The sequence below is a fragment of the Amphibalanus amphitrite genome, unplaced genomic scaffold (genome assembly GCF_019059575.1).
Source record: "Amphibalanus amphitrite isolate SeventyFive unplaced genomic scaffold, NRLGWU_Aamphi_draft 000719F_arrow, whole genome shotgun sequence".
NCBI lineage: Eukaryota > Metazoa > Arthropoda > Thecostraca > Balanomorpha > Balanidae > Amphibalanus > Amphibalanus amphitrite.
The window spans coordinates 179,023-192,565 of NW_024882213.1; the positions used below are offsets into that span (position 1 = coordinate 179,023).

Sequence of the window (13,543 nt, forward strand, 5' to 3'; positions counted from 1 at the left end):
ATTTTCTTTCAGATTATGTCAGTTTTGTTGCTTTTTAAGCGTTGGAAACTGCATTTAGTTGATGTTGAATGCACCACCGCCATTGGTGTCCTTGGTCACCCTGTTCCACTAAATGTAATATTTTTCCAAAACTAGACTATGTCGGTGTCTAAAACATTTACCAAAATTTACAAAAATTTTAACGCTACTACCTATCAAAATGTTGAAGCGCTATGATCTTGGGAAATTTTAGAAATGTATTTACGAATCTCGAACTTATATTTTTTGGGACCGATTACTCCTGAACAAAAACATCTCTATTTGGTAAACTTGTTAGGCATATGCTCTTAAAACGTCTATATCAAAATGAGAATTCAATTTTCTTTAAAAGTCCGCATATCTCATTGCAGTTTCGAAGATGTAAGGTATATTTTTTGGTCTAGAATGAATGATCTTCCATTCTGCTGAAGGTAACACTATGACAATTAATGGAATATTACTAAAAAACAAGACAATGTCGGTGTCTGGTTCAAGCTTAATAATTAACATAAAAGAATTCTCTATCTTTTGATATGAGTCATGAAACAAGATGAACTTGGGAAATTTACGAATTTCGGTATTGAAAACCGCAGACTACACTCAGTTGTGCATTGTCTACTGTACTGTAAATGCTGCTAATATACCTCTGTCGCTAGCAGACGCATGTCTTTGCATTCGATTGGTTGAACGGCATTTCGTTTGCTGATGGAGAACACCTTTGTTTTAATTTGTATTTTGTCATCGGTTATGTTATTTGTTTTGTCTGTTACACTGAACTCTATGATGGGGTCTGTTATTTGATTTATTTTGTTAGGTGAAGGTGGAAGGCACTGTGACTCTAAATAATGGAAGGTAGGTGTTGGTTTGGTACCTTGTTTTTAAAACTTATTTTTTCCTGAGATTTAGCCTGTGCGAGCACTAGGCTGGGTGATTTTGTGTTTTAGATCCTTTTCTGAATTCTGTGGTTCAGTTGAGATTCAAATCAAAATAGGTAAAAGGTAACTAGGCCAAGGCCAAAGGTAGTTGATGTTTTGATTGATTTGTCTTGTAGTTGTGGTAATTATCCTACCAAGTATGTAGTCTGCTCTACCCCAACGGCCAGTTGACAAAGCATGGCAATTTCGACGAGATGTTGTCATTGTCATCGTGGGGTTGTTCAGCTGGTGTGGGTTTGGTGCGATGCGGATTTGGCTTGGTGCAGCGCAGATTTAGTGTAGCGTGGTGCGAGTTTGGCCTGGGTGGTGTTTCACCAGTGATAGTGATAGCAGCACGCTGCTATTACATGTGTCAAACTAGGTTTCCATGGAGACATCAACAAGCCTCATTCACATTGCTCCAACACAACCACAAGTGTGACGTCAGCAGAATAGCAGCGTGCTGCTATCGCCCGTGAAACACCACCCTGGTGACGGACTTGACGGGGTGTCAATAAAGCTGGAGTCACCTTCAGCGCTAGCCAGTAAATGTGTAGATAAAAGGAAGCTGAAATTTAAAAACAATCTAACCTTACCTAACCTTACCTATTGGCTATTAACATACTAACCTATACAGTATACCCTACACCCTACCAACTGACGGTGACGCCAGCTTTACCATAAACCGTAGGTTGTAGTTTAGTAGGTAAGGTTAGGTCAGGTTAGATAATGTTTTGTTCTGTTAAAGACTAGGTAGGCATTTGATTAGATTTAAAAGTGAATTTTGTGTAAATGTCTCAAGAACTGGAGAGTCTAGCGACTTCACAAATGGGTGGCAGCATGTGAGATGCCTGCTATATGAATACCAGAAATCCTTCTCTATGCCTCAACCCCCTGTTCTGGGCTGGGCAGACACTTTCATCCCATGTGGGAAGCTCCCCTAGGAGCATACACGGAGCCAGGTGCATTGTCAGGGGCTGGGTGCCCTGTCCACTGGATGGGCTCAGCCCCAATGACTTGTACCAGGGTGCTTGCCCATACCAATAGCTCCCCCTAATTCCTATCATTCCTCCAACTCTGTAGTCTTTTTGGGCCAAAACTTGAAAGAGCCCAACCCAACAAAACTTTAAATTGATTTTGTAACTTGTGGCATAGTACTTACTATTTTGCCAGTCTGGCAACATCCCGTTACTGCCTTGACTGGCTTTCTTCTCTCTCTGGCTGATCCTGTGTCACAGAGCCACATAGATGAGCAGCTACCCATCGTAGGATGCACACTCAACCTCCTGCTAGTTTCTGAGCCAAGTCGGCTTGACAGAGGGGTATGCTAATGCACAGCCACCTAGCCACTGCTGACTAACAGATGCTGGCTGGGACAGACGCTCATCAAAGGTGTTCCACACGACATGGGCATTCTCGTTCTGCATCAAGCCTCAAGGTGCCTCAGCCAAACGGCAGTGAGAAATAAGGGTTGGAATAAAAGAAGAGGACTGAGGGGAAAATCCATTTACCACAATTTTATCACTGTGGACCATCGCGAATGCGTAGTGTAATATACCTATTAACTTAGCAGCCCAGCACACTCAAGAGATCTTGGAAACTGGACCCCAGATCAGTAGATGCAGACATGCACATGCAGACGAAACACCAGCGCCATGCATGGGGCCCAATCTCACCATGGAAATGCCAAAGCACACAGCTCAAGCCATGCTGCCATCCACATGACGTGCGGCCAGGTATCCATATCAGACTAGATATGTGATATCTGAGTTTTTATAACATAACCATTTGCAATCTTTTGTGGCGATGGAACTTTCTTAGCATAAAAGACCGCCGTTGTGTACCGTGCCTGTGGCCAGCTTAGTCGTTTCCATTGTATGCTTTGTGTTTTTTTAGTTCTGAGCATGTTATCTTTCAACAGGCTCGTTGCTGTCGGCGGTTCTGAAGACAGCGGTTCGATCCAGCTGAAGGACGTCACCTGGCAGGAAGTTGCAGTGTGGTGGCCAGTATCAAGCCACATTGTCCAGAAACCATCACATTATCTCCAGGTCAGAAATTGTGTGAAGGTCAGTAATTGTGTGAACCGGGGGGGGATGGGGGGGCGCAGCTGCGCCTTGGTCACCACTGTGTCGAGTTGTGGACGCCTGGGCCACTGTGTCGAGTTGTGATAGGAAAATCCTGCGAAATTCCTCCCACTTCTCCGTATGTCTCTGCTGCTTTAACACAGGTGTCCAGTCTGTGTCAGTGAGCTGCCAGTTGAACTGGTCAGGATCGACCCGCTGTAAGCACCGGCGTTGAACCGTCGGGCCGGTCGCCGCACGCCACCAAACCGCAGCCCCACGCGGGTAATAATCGGGCTTGGACTTCTTGGATGAGATGTTTATGCACAGGCTAATGTACTGTAATTATGACTGAGTGTGCGACAGAAGACGTTGTGACTATGAGTCATACTCGCCGTGGCTGGTATTTGATGACCGTCGTGACCTGTGACGGTCGCCGTGACTGCTGTGTGACGATCACCGTGACTGTAATGTGACGGTCGCCGTGGCTGGTACGTGATGTTCTCAGTAACTGTTTATATAACGGCCGTCGCGACTGAAAGGTGACGACGTGACGTGACGCGACTCGCTCTGTTACAGGTCACTAGTCGCCGGTGCTCGAGCTGACGGCGTCGTTCAAGGGCTCCACGGTGACAAGCGCCGTCACCGCTGCCGCCGCCGCCGAGACCATCCGACTCCTGGGCCCTGTTTCACGGCAGCGTACTGCAGCGCGCTACGCAGCGCTGCTGTGTTAGTGCGGCGATTGAGACGAATTCGGCTCGACGCTCCAGCGTTGCGAAACACCCGTGTCTATGAAGGATACGCCGATACGTCCCCCAGCTTCAAGCCCTTCCCGCCCCCCCCCCCCCCGCCCCGTCCCAACGGTGTTGTTGGCCGAGATTGGGGTTTGGTATTTTAACGGGCTCTCCGGTGACGTCCCGCAATTTGTGTTATGTAAATTGACGATTATGTCGTCTCATTCTGTCTCGATATGCTAATAAATGATAAATGGGACCGGGGACGGAGGTTGGAAGTAAGGTGTGAGTGGCTGTAACCGGCAGGTTTTGGCGAGCGCGATATTAGTTATCGTGAGCGCGCCAGCTGCAATCAATCGCGCGCTTCTGGCGAGAAAATACTTGCTCTGGAACCTAGAAGTTTGTCGTGAAATCCATGTACCTTTGGATTGAATTATTAGAACATAATTTACTTTCGGTGTCCAGCACTGCAGCTCTGGAAACAGAAATATGGATGTTGGCTGTTTGATGTAGCAAGGGCTAACAATCCGCGTCAAGAATCAAAAGCTGTATGCAAATTAAAGTGAATATATTTCAATGAATTTTTAAATTTTGTGATACAAAACATAAATGTGTCAACTACTGATTACACCCGGCTGCAAACACTGTAACGCTTGCAATGCTGTACGGCAAATAGATAATATAGATTCTCTGGCGGCCGACTGGCGCGATCCGAGGCTGCTGACTGTTGTTGTATAGGACAACACGGCTGAATGGCTACGATCGAGAGTACGGAACGGTGCTGGTGACTGGCGGACCAGCGAAAACAGGAAAGGAGATGAATAGCTCTAGCTCCCGTCTGCGCGCGGAAGGGCGCTGATTGGCGCGGCTCGCAGACTCCATTGGCTCATCAGACTGTTGTTGGTTTTCCTCCTCCCCTCCCACAGGCGTAGCCAGGTAGCTTAGTTGTGCGCGGAAGCGAGCGGCCAGAGCGGCGCTAGGTGTCGCCCTCCCAGCGACCGGGCAGTGCAGCTGGACGTGCCGCGAATGGTCCGCCTCTGATCTCGGCAGTCGGCACACTCGGAAGAGAGCGGCCGGACACTCCATGGAGTTGCATAGCGTCGATAGGCCGTATGGTGTCGCTGTCGTAATTATAAAAGCGTAAGTAGAAGGTTGAAGCAAGATATCGAATGTTTTTCTTTACATTTAATATCGCAAAGCACAGCTTTTTGCGCTGGCTACGATATGTGCGCGTCGGTTGCGGCAGTAATCATCGAAGAAATATATGGTTTATGAACGTTTCTTGATCATAAAATGATAAAACATTGCAATGTTTGCCTGTTGTGAAGAAAACTCCTATACTGCCGCTCTATCGTCCGGAATTATTCGTGTTTGATTACGGCGATTCCGCCACTCTATCAGCTGATTTTTGTTTCCGAGTCACGTGACCAACCGGTGTCTCCCTGGCTCAACCGCAGGCACAGGTTTAGACGGCGTTGGTCCGCATCAAAGCCAGTGTGCTGGAGAATTCATTGGCTGAAATACTCCAGAACATTCACCACTGTGTTTTTTATGAAAGGTGGCTACAAGCTCAGTTAAAAGAAAAAGTACCAGATTGTTTTGCTTTTTAATTACAGGCAGGGTTTCGGAGTCGTGGTAGTGCTCATCCGACTCCGACTCCTACTCCGACTCCGGGCTCCTGACCGACTCCGACTCCGACTCCGACTCCGACTCCGGGTCTGATACAAAGGGCAATGGTGGCTGCCAAAATTCCGCGTGATATGACGCTCCATGTTAGGTCTACAGGGTGTCCGGAAAGTCCTGGCGCTTTTCAACGTTTTTAAAATAAATGCCTTTGGTCCATAGATACTCAACAATAGAACAAAACAATGACCAGGAACACCAAGCCACAAGCTTCTTCTAAGTGCCCATTCATTGTAGCCACCGTCTGTGCCGACGACGGCCTCGACGCAAGGGCGGAAACGCCTGCGGGTTTTGACGATGCAGGACATTTCCTGTCCTCCCATGCTGTCATGATGCGAGTCTTCAGCGACTCCAGGCTGGGATGAGAGGTGGCCTAGAGCTTATTCTGCAAAACGCGTAGCATGCCTTAGTCGAGCGGGTTAAGACTGGGATAATAAGGTGGCCTAATCTCATTTCACTACAGTGATCTGGTCCACCGAGCTCCTCTGTCAGTTTGGTTTGGACGGCAGCGGTGTTGTTGGAGGGCGCTCCGTGCTGTTGAAATGCGAAATGACCCTTAGGGCAAGTCGCCTTGATTGTCGTGTCCAGGAACCCCTCGTGGACCAGCCTGTCAGTCATTTATTTGACCTTGACGAAGATGATGGAACATTTGTGTCCATCAGACCCAAATTTTCTTCGATTGTCGCTGAAATGCTGCTTCAGTCTCAGGTGGCTTTGGCATCCCGTGGTCGTAACTGAGTGAGAATATTTTCTAAGAAATTTCCGATCCGGAATGCACCTTTGCCTGCTCAACCGTTCGCTAGGAAACGCCGCATCGCGCTGCAACTCGCGCCTCGTTCAAGCCGCACCGGGCCCGGGCTCTCAGCGACAAGGTGCATCTTCGCCCATATACCTAGCACTGAAAACGGTTTCAGGGTCATATTTACGCGACCCCAAGCTGAGCAGTGAACGAGGGGTCAGATCTGCGGTGATTGGTTGAAAGTCCAATAATCACAACGCGCGTTAGACGACGTCCAAAAGAGGCGCCAGAACTTTCCGGACACCCTGTTCGCGCACCGGGAGATCGCTCCGGTTTCGTCCATGCGGTCACCATTTCTCCCACGTGGACGCAGCTGAATCCTTAGAGACCAGCGGCCGGCGGCCAGCTTGAAAACCCGCCGAGAAGCACGAGTGTGGCCGTATCATGACCACGGGCATCGCCATCATGTCGGTCTGTGTTTGTGTTAGGCACTTTTCGGAGCGATAAAAGAAGAAAGTAAATATACAGTTGTCATTAAGTCTTTGACACTGGATAGTAGAAGTTAAAACGCGAATACAAAATGCTTGCCTACTAAATTATGACATAACTTGAAATTTGTAAGATGCAATGTTAGCTTTTCAGAACAAAAACAAGGTGTGTGAAAAATACCTTATTTGTGATCACCGGAAGCGAATTTTACCGTGGGGCCACTGGTTAAAAACAACTGAAAAGTGATAGCACGGATTGACTTCAGTTAACTTTCCGGAGTCGGAGTCGAGGCAGCTGGACCGACTCCGACTCCGACTCCGACTCCTGGCTGCTTACCACGACTCCGGGCGACTCCGACTCCGACTCCGACTCCGACTCCGAAACCCTGATTACAGCTGCAAGAAAGGTGTCCGGATAATTTCGTTACACCCCCTGTAATGTTCAAATGTTTGCTAAATTCGAAATCAGCTCCAAAAACTAGCCTAGAAACATGTAAAACTCGAAAAAGAAACCGAGGTCACCAAAGGTCATTGAGCTGACCTGACCTTCAGGTAACCTTGACACCCACCCTAATGCATGGGACCAGCATCATATCACATGTTTCAACGCTTGAAACCACGTGGAGACTGCAACCGCGCGGCTAATGCGAGCCGACATACGCCGAATCGCGATTCGGGCCAAACATTGTCTCGAGAAATAGGTCACAGGTCAAAGGTCATTTGGGTCAGGTCATGAAATTTTCAGGGTAGGTGTAAAATTGATAAAATCGGGGGCATTGAAAGTTTCGTCGCGATCGGACGGTTTTTACGCGAGTTACTCACGAAAAACCGATAAAGCGCACCCAAAAAGGCAGAAATATGCACATGCGATATACTATACTGCGAAAAAAGTGCATCATTTTTTAACGTCGCCGACAAATTGTAATTACCCTAAGCTCAGGCAGATGTATGGTAGAAAATCCCCCAAGTGAAATACACTACGGCGGAAATAAAATACCCTACGGCGGAGCTCGGTTGCAATTTGTAAATACGCCGCTCGAATGCGGGAGCCGCCGCTTCAACAAACGCCAAACACTACTGCACGATCGAAGACCGACAACAGGCTTATATGAAAACACACTAGGTTGTAATGGCTGGGCTGTCTAGTTTGAAGCAATCCTGGGTTCAATTTAGGGTTGTTTTGCAGGAACGATTCCGGAGTCATTTTGATCTTTCATAATACGATATGGAAGCATTAAGTTCACCATTTTGAGACGCGCCAAATATTTTAATTGTTTTGCGTAAAATTGCCATACATTTTAATATCTTTTGACTTTCGATGACTATGCCGAATCACCATTCACCGAACTGTATCACATAGCATTCCACAAAACCAACGCTGATTGGTAATCGTCTTGTTTGCTTATGATTGCATTACCTAACTATTGCAGTTTATTTGACATAATCGTTGATAGGGAAGCGCTGAAATGGATTATGTGCATAACAGGCAGGGTTGTATACCAATCAAGTCGATTGAATTGATTGATTTGATTCACCGCGTATTTTGAGTTGATTGGATTGAGTCGATTGACTTTTCGAGATGACTGGTTGACTGACTCGTTTGACTTTAGCGACTGGTTGACTGATTTGATTCCCGAAAATTAGAGTGACTCGTATGATTGAGTCGATTGAATGGAAAGTTGAAATAAGTTTTAGTTGACGAAAAATAATTACACCAATTGATGACATCAACGATCACAAAACTACACTGAAAACTGCTTGTCATCACAACTGCAATATGGGGTAGATGGCCAAATAAAGAACAGGGCCTAAACATGAACAGCCAACTTTGACTTTCAACTGCAATAACTGCTCCAATCCTGTGATAGAACCTGGCGATGCACCTACCTACCTTTCTGCACTCAGCAGGAAACTTTTTTTAATCCAGATGATAAAGTGCAAGGCCCTATATACTAAAAAAGTGTGATTAATTACTAATTCACATCTCCACATCTCCTCAGAAACAACCCACTGAACTCTATAAATATCTGAAACCCCTACAAAAATAACTGAAACAAAAGCGCCGTTTTCGTCTCGCTAATTATTACATTAATAGCTAATTTGCTGCATTGTTTAATTTGCAGCAGAACGTTTGTTGATCCTTTTCTCCTGAGAGCCTAGGCAAAACATATTTAATATATTTCATTTTCCTTAAAATATTTTACCGAATATTATTAAGTGGTTTTATTTCAAATAAAATAATAATTAAAACGAAAATTGGTGTTGTACAACCGATTTATTTTATGATGATCTACCATACTACATGATAATCAATGACGTCATCTTACCAAAAAATCAAAAGACGTAGAATAAGGATTTATAAAAGCTTAGCATACTTCTTGGCAAAACGTTTTCTTTGTTTTTTTTTTCGCAGTCGCACCAACGGCATTTAATTTTCCTTGTTCTTCTTCCTTTGTCCTTAACTTATCCTGTGCTTCCAGAGTCCCTGTCCTTTCCATTTCCTTTTAAATATATTTTTAATGCTCATCCCTATCCCCCAGTCCTAACAGTTTCAAATTGTATTGCAATAAAATGTTTTGAATTCTTCACATATAACCTATCTACCTTCGTTGGTACTGTTGGTAGCCAGTGACACATCTAGGCAGGTAAGTAGGTACCTACCTGCTTTCCTGCTGTCTTCATAAAGCATACCTAATGAAGTTGTCAAATTTGTAGCACATTTTCAACACTTTCATATCAATATGGTGTCAGTGTGGCATGTAACCTAGCTAGGTTCATTATGTTCAGGGTTCAATTCAGAAGAGCTCCGCATAACTCACATAAGAGACAGACGGGGGCTTTACATGGGGTAGATGGCCTGATGACTTAGCTGGAATATGGCCAAAATTAAATTGACAACTTTTAGGTGAAAGGTGGTGATTTGGGTTAAGGGGCGTTTGTTGAAGTCAACTACTGGGTTATTTTGCACCCATTAAATGAAACTTCTGCTCCAATTCTACCCATTGAACCTCAATATCATGATCCACCTGTCCATCACTAGGTATCCTTCCTTATTACAAAGAAACTTTGAATGGCATGGCGATTTATAATTTTAAATGACAATATTTTTGTTTCTTCTGTAGGTAGGTAGGTAGGTAGGTACACCAGACTGCTATGGACACTTTTCCAAGTTGGTGGGGCAAAAAACCTAATGTATATCTTGGTTTGAGTCGTTTGATTGAGTTGATTGATTCCTTTCATTGTCGCGTTTGAGTCGATTGAATCAATTCCCGAAAACTGCTCTGACTTGATTGATTTGATTGGTTTCCCAAATTTGTCGTGATTGAATTGATTGCTATTGATTGAGTCGTATACAACCCTGAATTAACAGGAAGTAATTGCAAAATGATGCATTAAAATCTCCAATTAACTTGTGGGACCAGTTAAAAATAAGTCAAATGAAACCTCAAAACTAGAACTTAGCTGTTTCGATCCATCTAGTTTGAAAGGAATTTTTACTGAAATTAAAATGAAATACAATCGTACGTTTCTTCTATGCAAGCACACATTCACTGTAGCATACAAGTAAAATGCATTTCTCTTCTAATTCGAAACAAAACCATCGCTGCTTCTAGTAAGTGGGTTGGCTCTCGCGAGCACACTACAACGCTGTCAAGCCTTCTAATCTCATCATCTCCACACGTGCGTAAAAATCTCCCAAAAAATAACCTGAAAAATCTCGTCTTTTTACGAAAACACGCTAATTAGGGTCGTTTCGGGCGGGCGGCGGCGGGCGCCGTGCCAGGTTCGGGGCGGGATTGGCGTTTCTCCGCTGGCTTATCACCGTTGGGGAGATAGGATGGGACATCTAAGCCGAGAGGTAGCCGGCGCTCCGGCACGCATATGACGTCATTATGGCACGCATCTGTCATTATGGCACGCGGCTCACCGTAAATCGGCTACGGTTTATGGCAGATGATAGTCCTGGTCCTGGTTGGATCACGGGATGTGCATCAGCTGATGCTTTGCATGGCTCGTAACGAAGGAACAATCTTTACTTTAAGTTACTTCTCTTTACTTTGAAATCTTTACTCCGAAGTGGACAATTGAATTACTAACAGCAGATATTTGTAGGGGAGAGTGGGGCAAAGCGGCCACCCTAACACTTCTCACGATGCCAACGCTTGATTTTTAAACTTGGAAAGATTCTTTCTATACCAATGTGATCCCTATTAAGTTGCCTTTAATTTCAACTGCGTTTTATTTCCAAAGGCGTTCACATATGAAAGATATTGACAAAACTTTAAACCTATGCATATTGGCCACTTTGCCCCATACCCTGGGGCAAAGCGGCCACCGGCGTCTTCTCAAGTCCCGATATGAGAAACAAAATAGTTGCCTCGTGTACGACTAGGGTATTTGATGGTGACAAGGTTAAGCGAGGATGGATGGTTACTTTATCATCTTCCACCTGTAGGTAAACAAAGAAAGGATTTTCATGAAAATAAACATTTAATTGCATTATTTGGTAACTCATGCAACTGAAAAGTGGCAAAGATGAATGCATGACACACATTTGAATATAAATAATGTTTTTTATCCAGATGGAAGCAACTTATGCCCAATTGGGGGGTGGCCACTTTGCCCCGGCCACTTTGCCCCGCGCATACCGTCCGAGACAAAAATATTCCAGCTTAGCTATTAGTGGGGTAAAAAACATTAAAATTGGTAGAATACATGTACAATACCCATGCAATGCATGGACAAGAACGCTTATAAAAATTCCAAACGGTTATGGAATAACATAACATTTAAAAATTGTAAACATAGTTGGTAACCTGGCAAGAAATGCTTTTCCGTGTTTCACAGAACAATGGTGATGGGCCTGAAACCCCGGTCTGGCTCATTCGAACGACCGTGCAGAGAAGTATAATTGGAAACCATGAATTGGAACTGACGCCAGCTATGAAGGGCTAAAACGATGGGTGGCCGCTTTGCCCCGGGTGGCCGCTTTGCCCCACTCTCCCCTATGTCATTCACTCCCTTTGTAGCAGGTGTCTCAACAGTCCCTGCCAGCGATTGGCAACTCTAACAGTCAATTCTTAATACGCACACATTTCTATCTGGTTTTGGTGGAGCACTGGCTAGTAGGTGGCTCAGCCGTCACTGATAGTATTTGTATATGACAGCCCCTGGCTATATGTGTAGGAACGGGGCTGTTTAGCCTGAGCTGTCACCAATACCGGCATGCAGAGACTCGCTGTGACATCGTTATCGTCAGAGAATGTCCGAGTGGTCGTTGGCAGGCTTGGGCGAATTCCGTTCAGTGAGGTTTGACAGCGGGTCGAACGAATACGCCAGCCTGGGCGAGCTTATACCTACTGTTAACGCCAGACCCCTTGAGACCCTAATTTTTCGCGATTATTTTTAAATGCGTGGAAGAATTTCAACCAAGCTCAGGACATGGCCGTTTCAAGACCTGCCGAAACTTTTACAATTTAGATATTTTATCGCTATTTCAATATTTCAGGCACTTCTCATTGACTCGTAATGTTAAATTTCGAGCAAGATTTTCACCCGGTGTGTAGAGGCTATCACCAGTCAGTCTGTGATACGTTATGACGTCACAGCTAAGCCCCGCCTCTGTGGTCTTGGCCTGCGGCGGTTTCGGGCCGGCGCGCGGTCACTCTCGCTGTGGCGGGGAGCGGGGGCGGTCGGGCGGTGCCGAAAGCCGGCGAAGTTGTGCGTAACGTCTTGACTGACAGTGCCCTAAGAGCGACATGATGACTGAGGAGCCATAAATGCTCAATGCGCATTGCTTATACAATGCTGATATGTTAGCTGATATTTGTTTTATTTTTATAAGCTGCAAATGACGGGCAGATGGCATATATAACTGGCATAAGGTTAGGAAATATTAACCTGTATTTAAAGCCTATGACGTTGCAGATAATGCGATAATGGGATGTCAGATGTCACCAAGTAGCTGCCGATTTGTACATCGCTATACAACCATCGAACAACGCAATAATAAGTTAATTGCCTTCGCTTCACATCATAAGGCTCGCTCGTATTTCAAACAGATATCCTACATCGAAAATCGTATTTGTTAGGAATCGTTAACGTTTGTTCGAAGCACGTGTGAGTAGTAGGTTGAGGAGTGATGGTCCTCTTGGTCCTATATACAAGAGTCAACTCACATTTACTTGACCGTCTGCTGCAATTGATTCATGCACGTGAAGCGTCGGCGAAATTCATAGTCCTTTACAGATGGCAGGGGTGTCGTTTGTACAGAGGTCGCTGATGGGCACGGGTCAATGCCGCAGTCGTGGGCGGAGCCTAATGTCATGACGTATGAAAGCCTCTATCCAGGATGGAAAAACAGTTAACATTACGAGTGAATGACAAGTGCCACAAATATTTAAGTGACAACAAAATGTATTTGAAGAAAAAGTTTCGGCAGGTCTTGAAACAGCTACTTCCTAAATATGGTTGAAATTATTCCACGCATTTAAAAATAATCGCGAAAAATTAGGGTCTCAAGGGGTCTGGCGTTAACAGTAGACGAGCTTACAGCGCGCACCGGGCGAGAGAGAGAGAGAGAGAGAGAGAGAGAGAGAGAGAGAGAGAGAGAGAGAGAGAGAGAGAGAGAGAGAGAGAGAGAGAGAGAGAGAGAGAGAGAGAGAGAGAGAGACAAAGCACGCATTGGAGGATGATCACTGTTCATATATCTACATCCACAGCGGCACCTCTGAGCTTGCATTCAATACGCACTTACGCAGTGGTATAATGTGTCGCGAACGACTGCAGATGAATTTTCCGTCACACGTCATTTGCTGCCCACATTTTCTTTGGTCATTACCAGTCGTATAATGATCAGCCGTTGGAGGGTCACTAACGCTGTAATTTATTGAGCCTGCTGAGATAG

General features: G+C 45.2%; 1 long non-coding RNA gene across 3 annotated transcripts; it reads left to right on the plus strand.

Moving 5' to 3' along the window:
* Window positions 1–1,001: 1,001 nt before the first annotated feature.
* On the plus strand, window positions 1,002–3,831 carry LOC122365155. Of its 3 annotated transcripts, none has more exons than XR_006253694.1 (3): window positions 1,002–1,016; window positions 2,854–2,980; window positions 3,572–3,831. It is a non-coding gene; the product is annotated as an uncharacterized LOC122365155 (long non-coding RNA). The 3 variants fall into 3 exon arrangements; XR_006253693.1 differs by lacking the exon at window positions 1,002–1,016 and adding an exon at window positions 2,282–2,324; XR_006253692.1 differs by lacking the exon at window positions 1,002–1,016 and adding an exon at window positions 2,301–2,668.
* The last annotated feature ends 9,712 nt before the right edge of the window (window positions 3,832–13,543 follow it).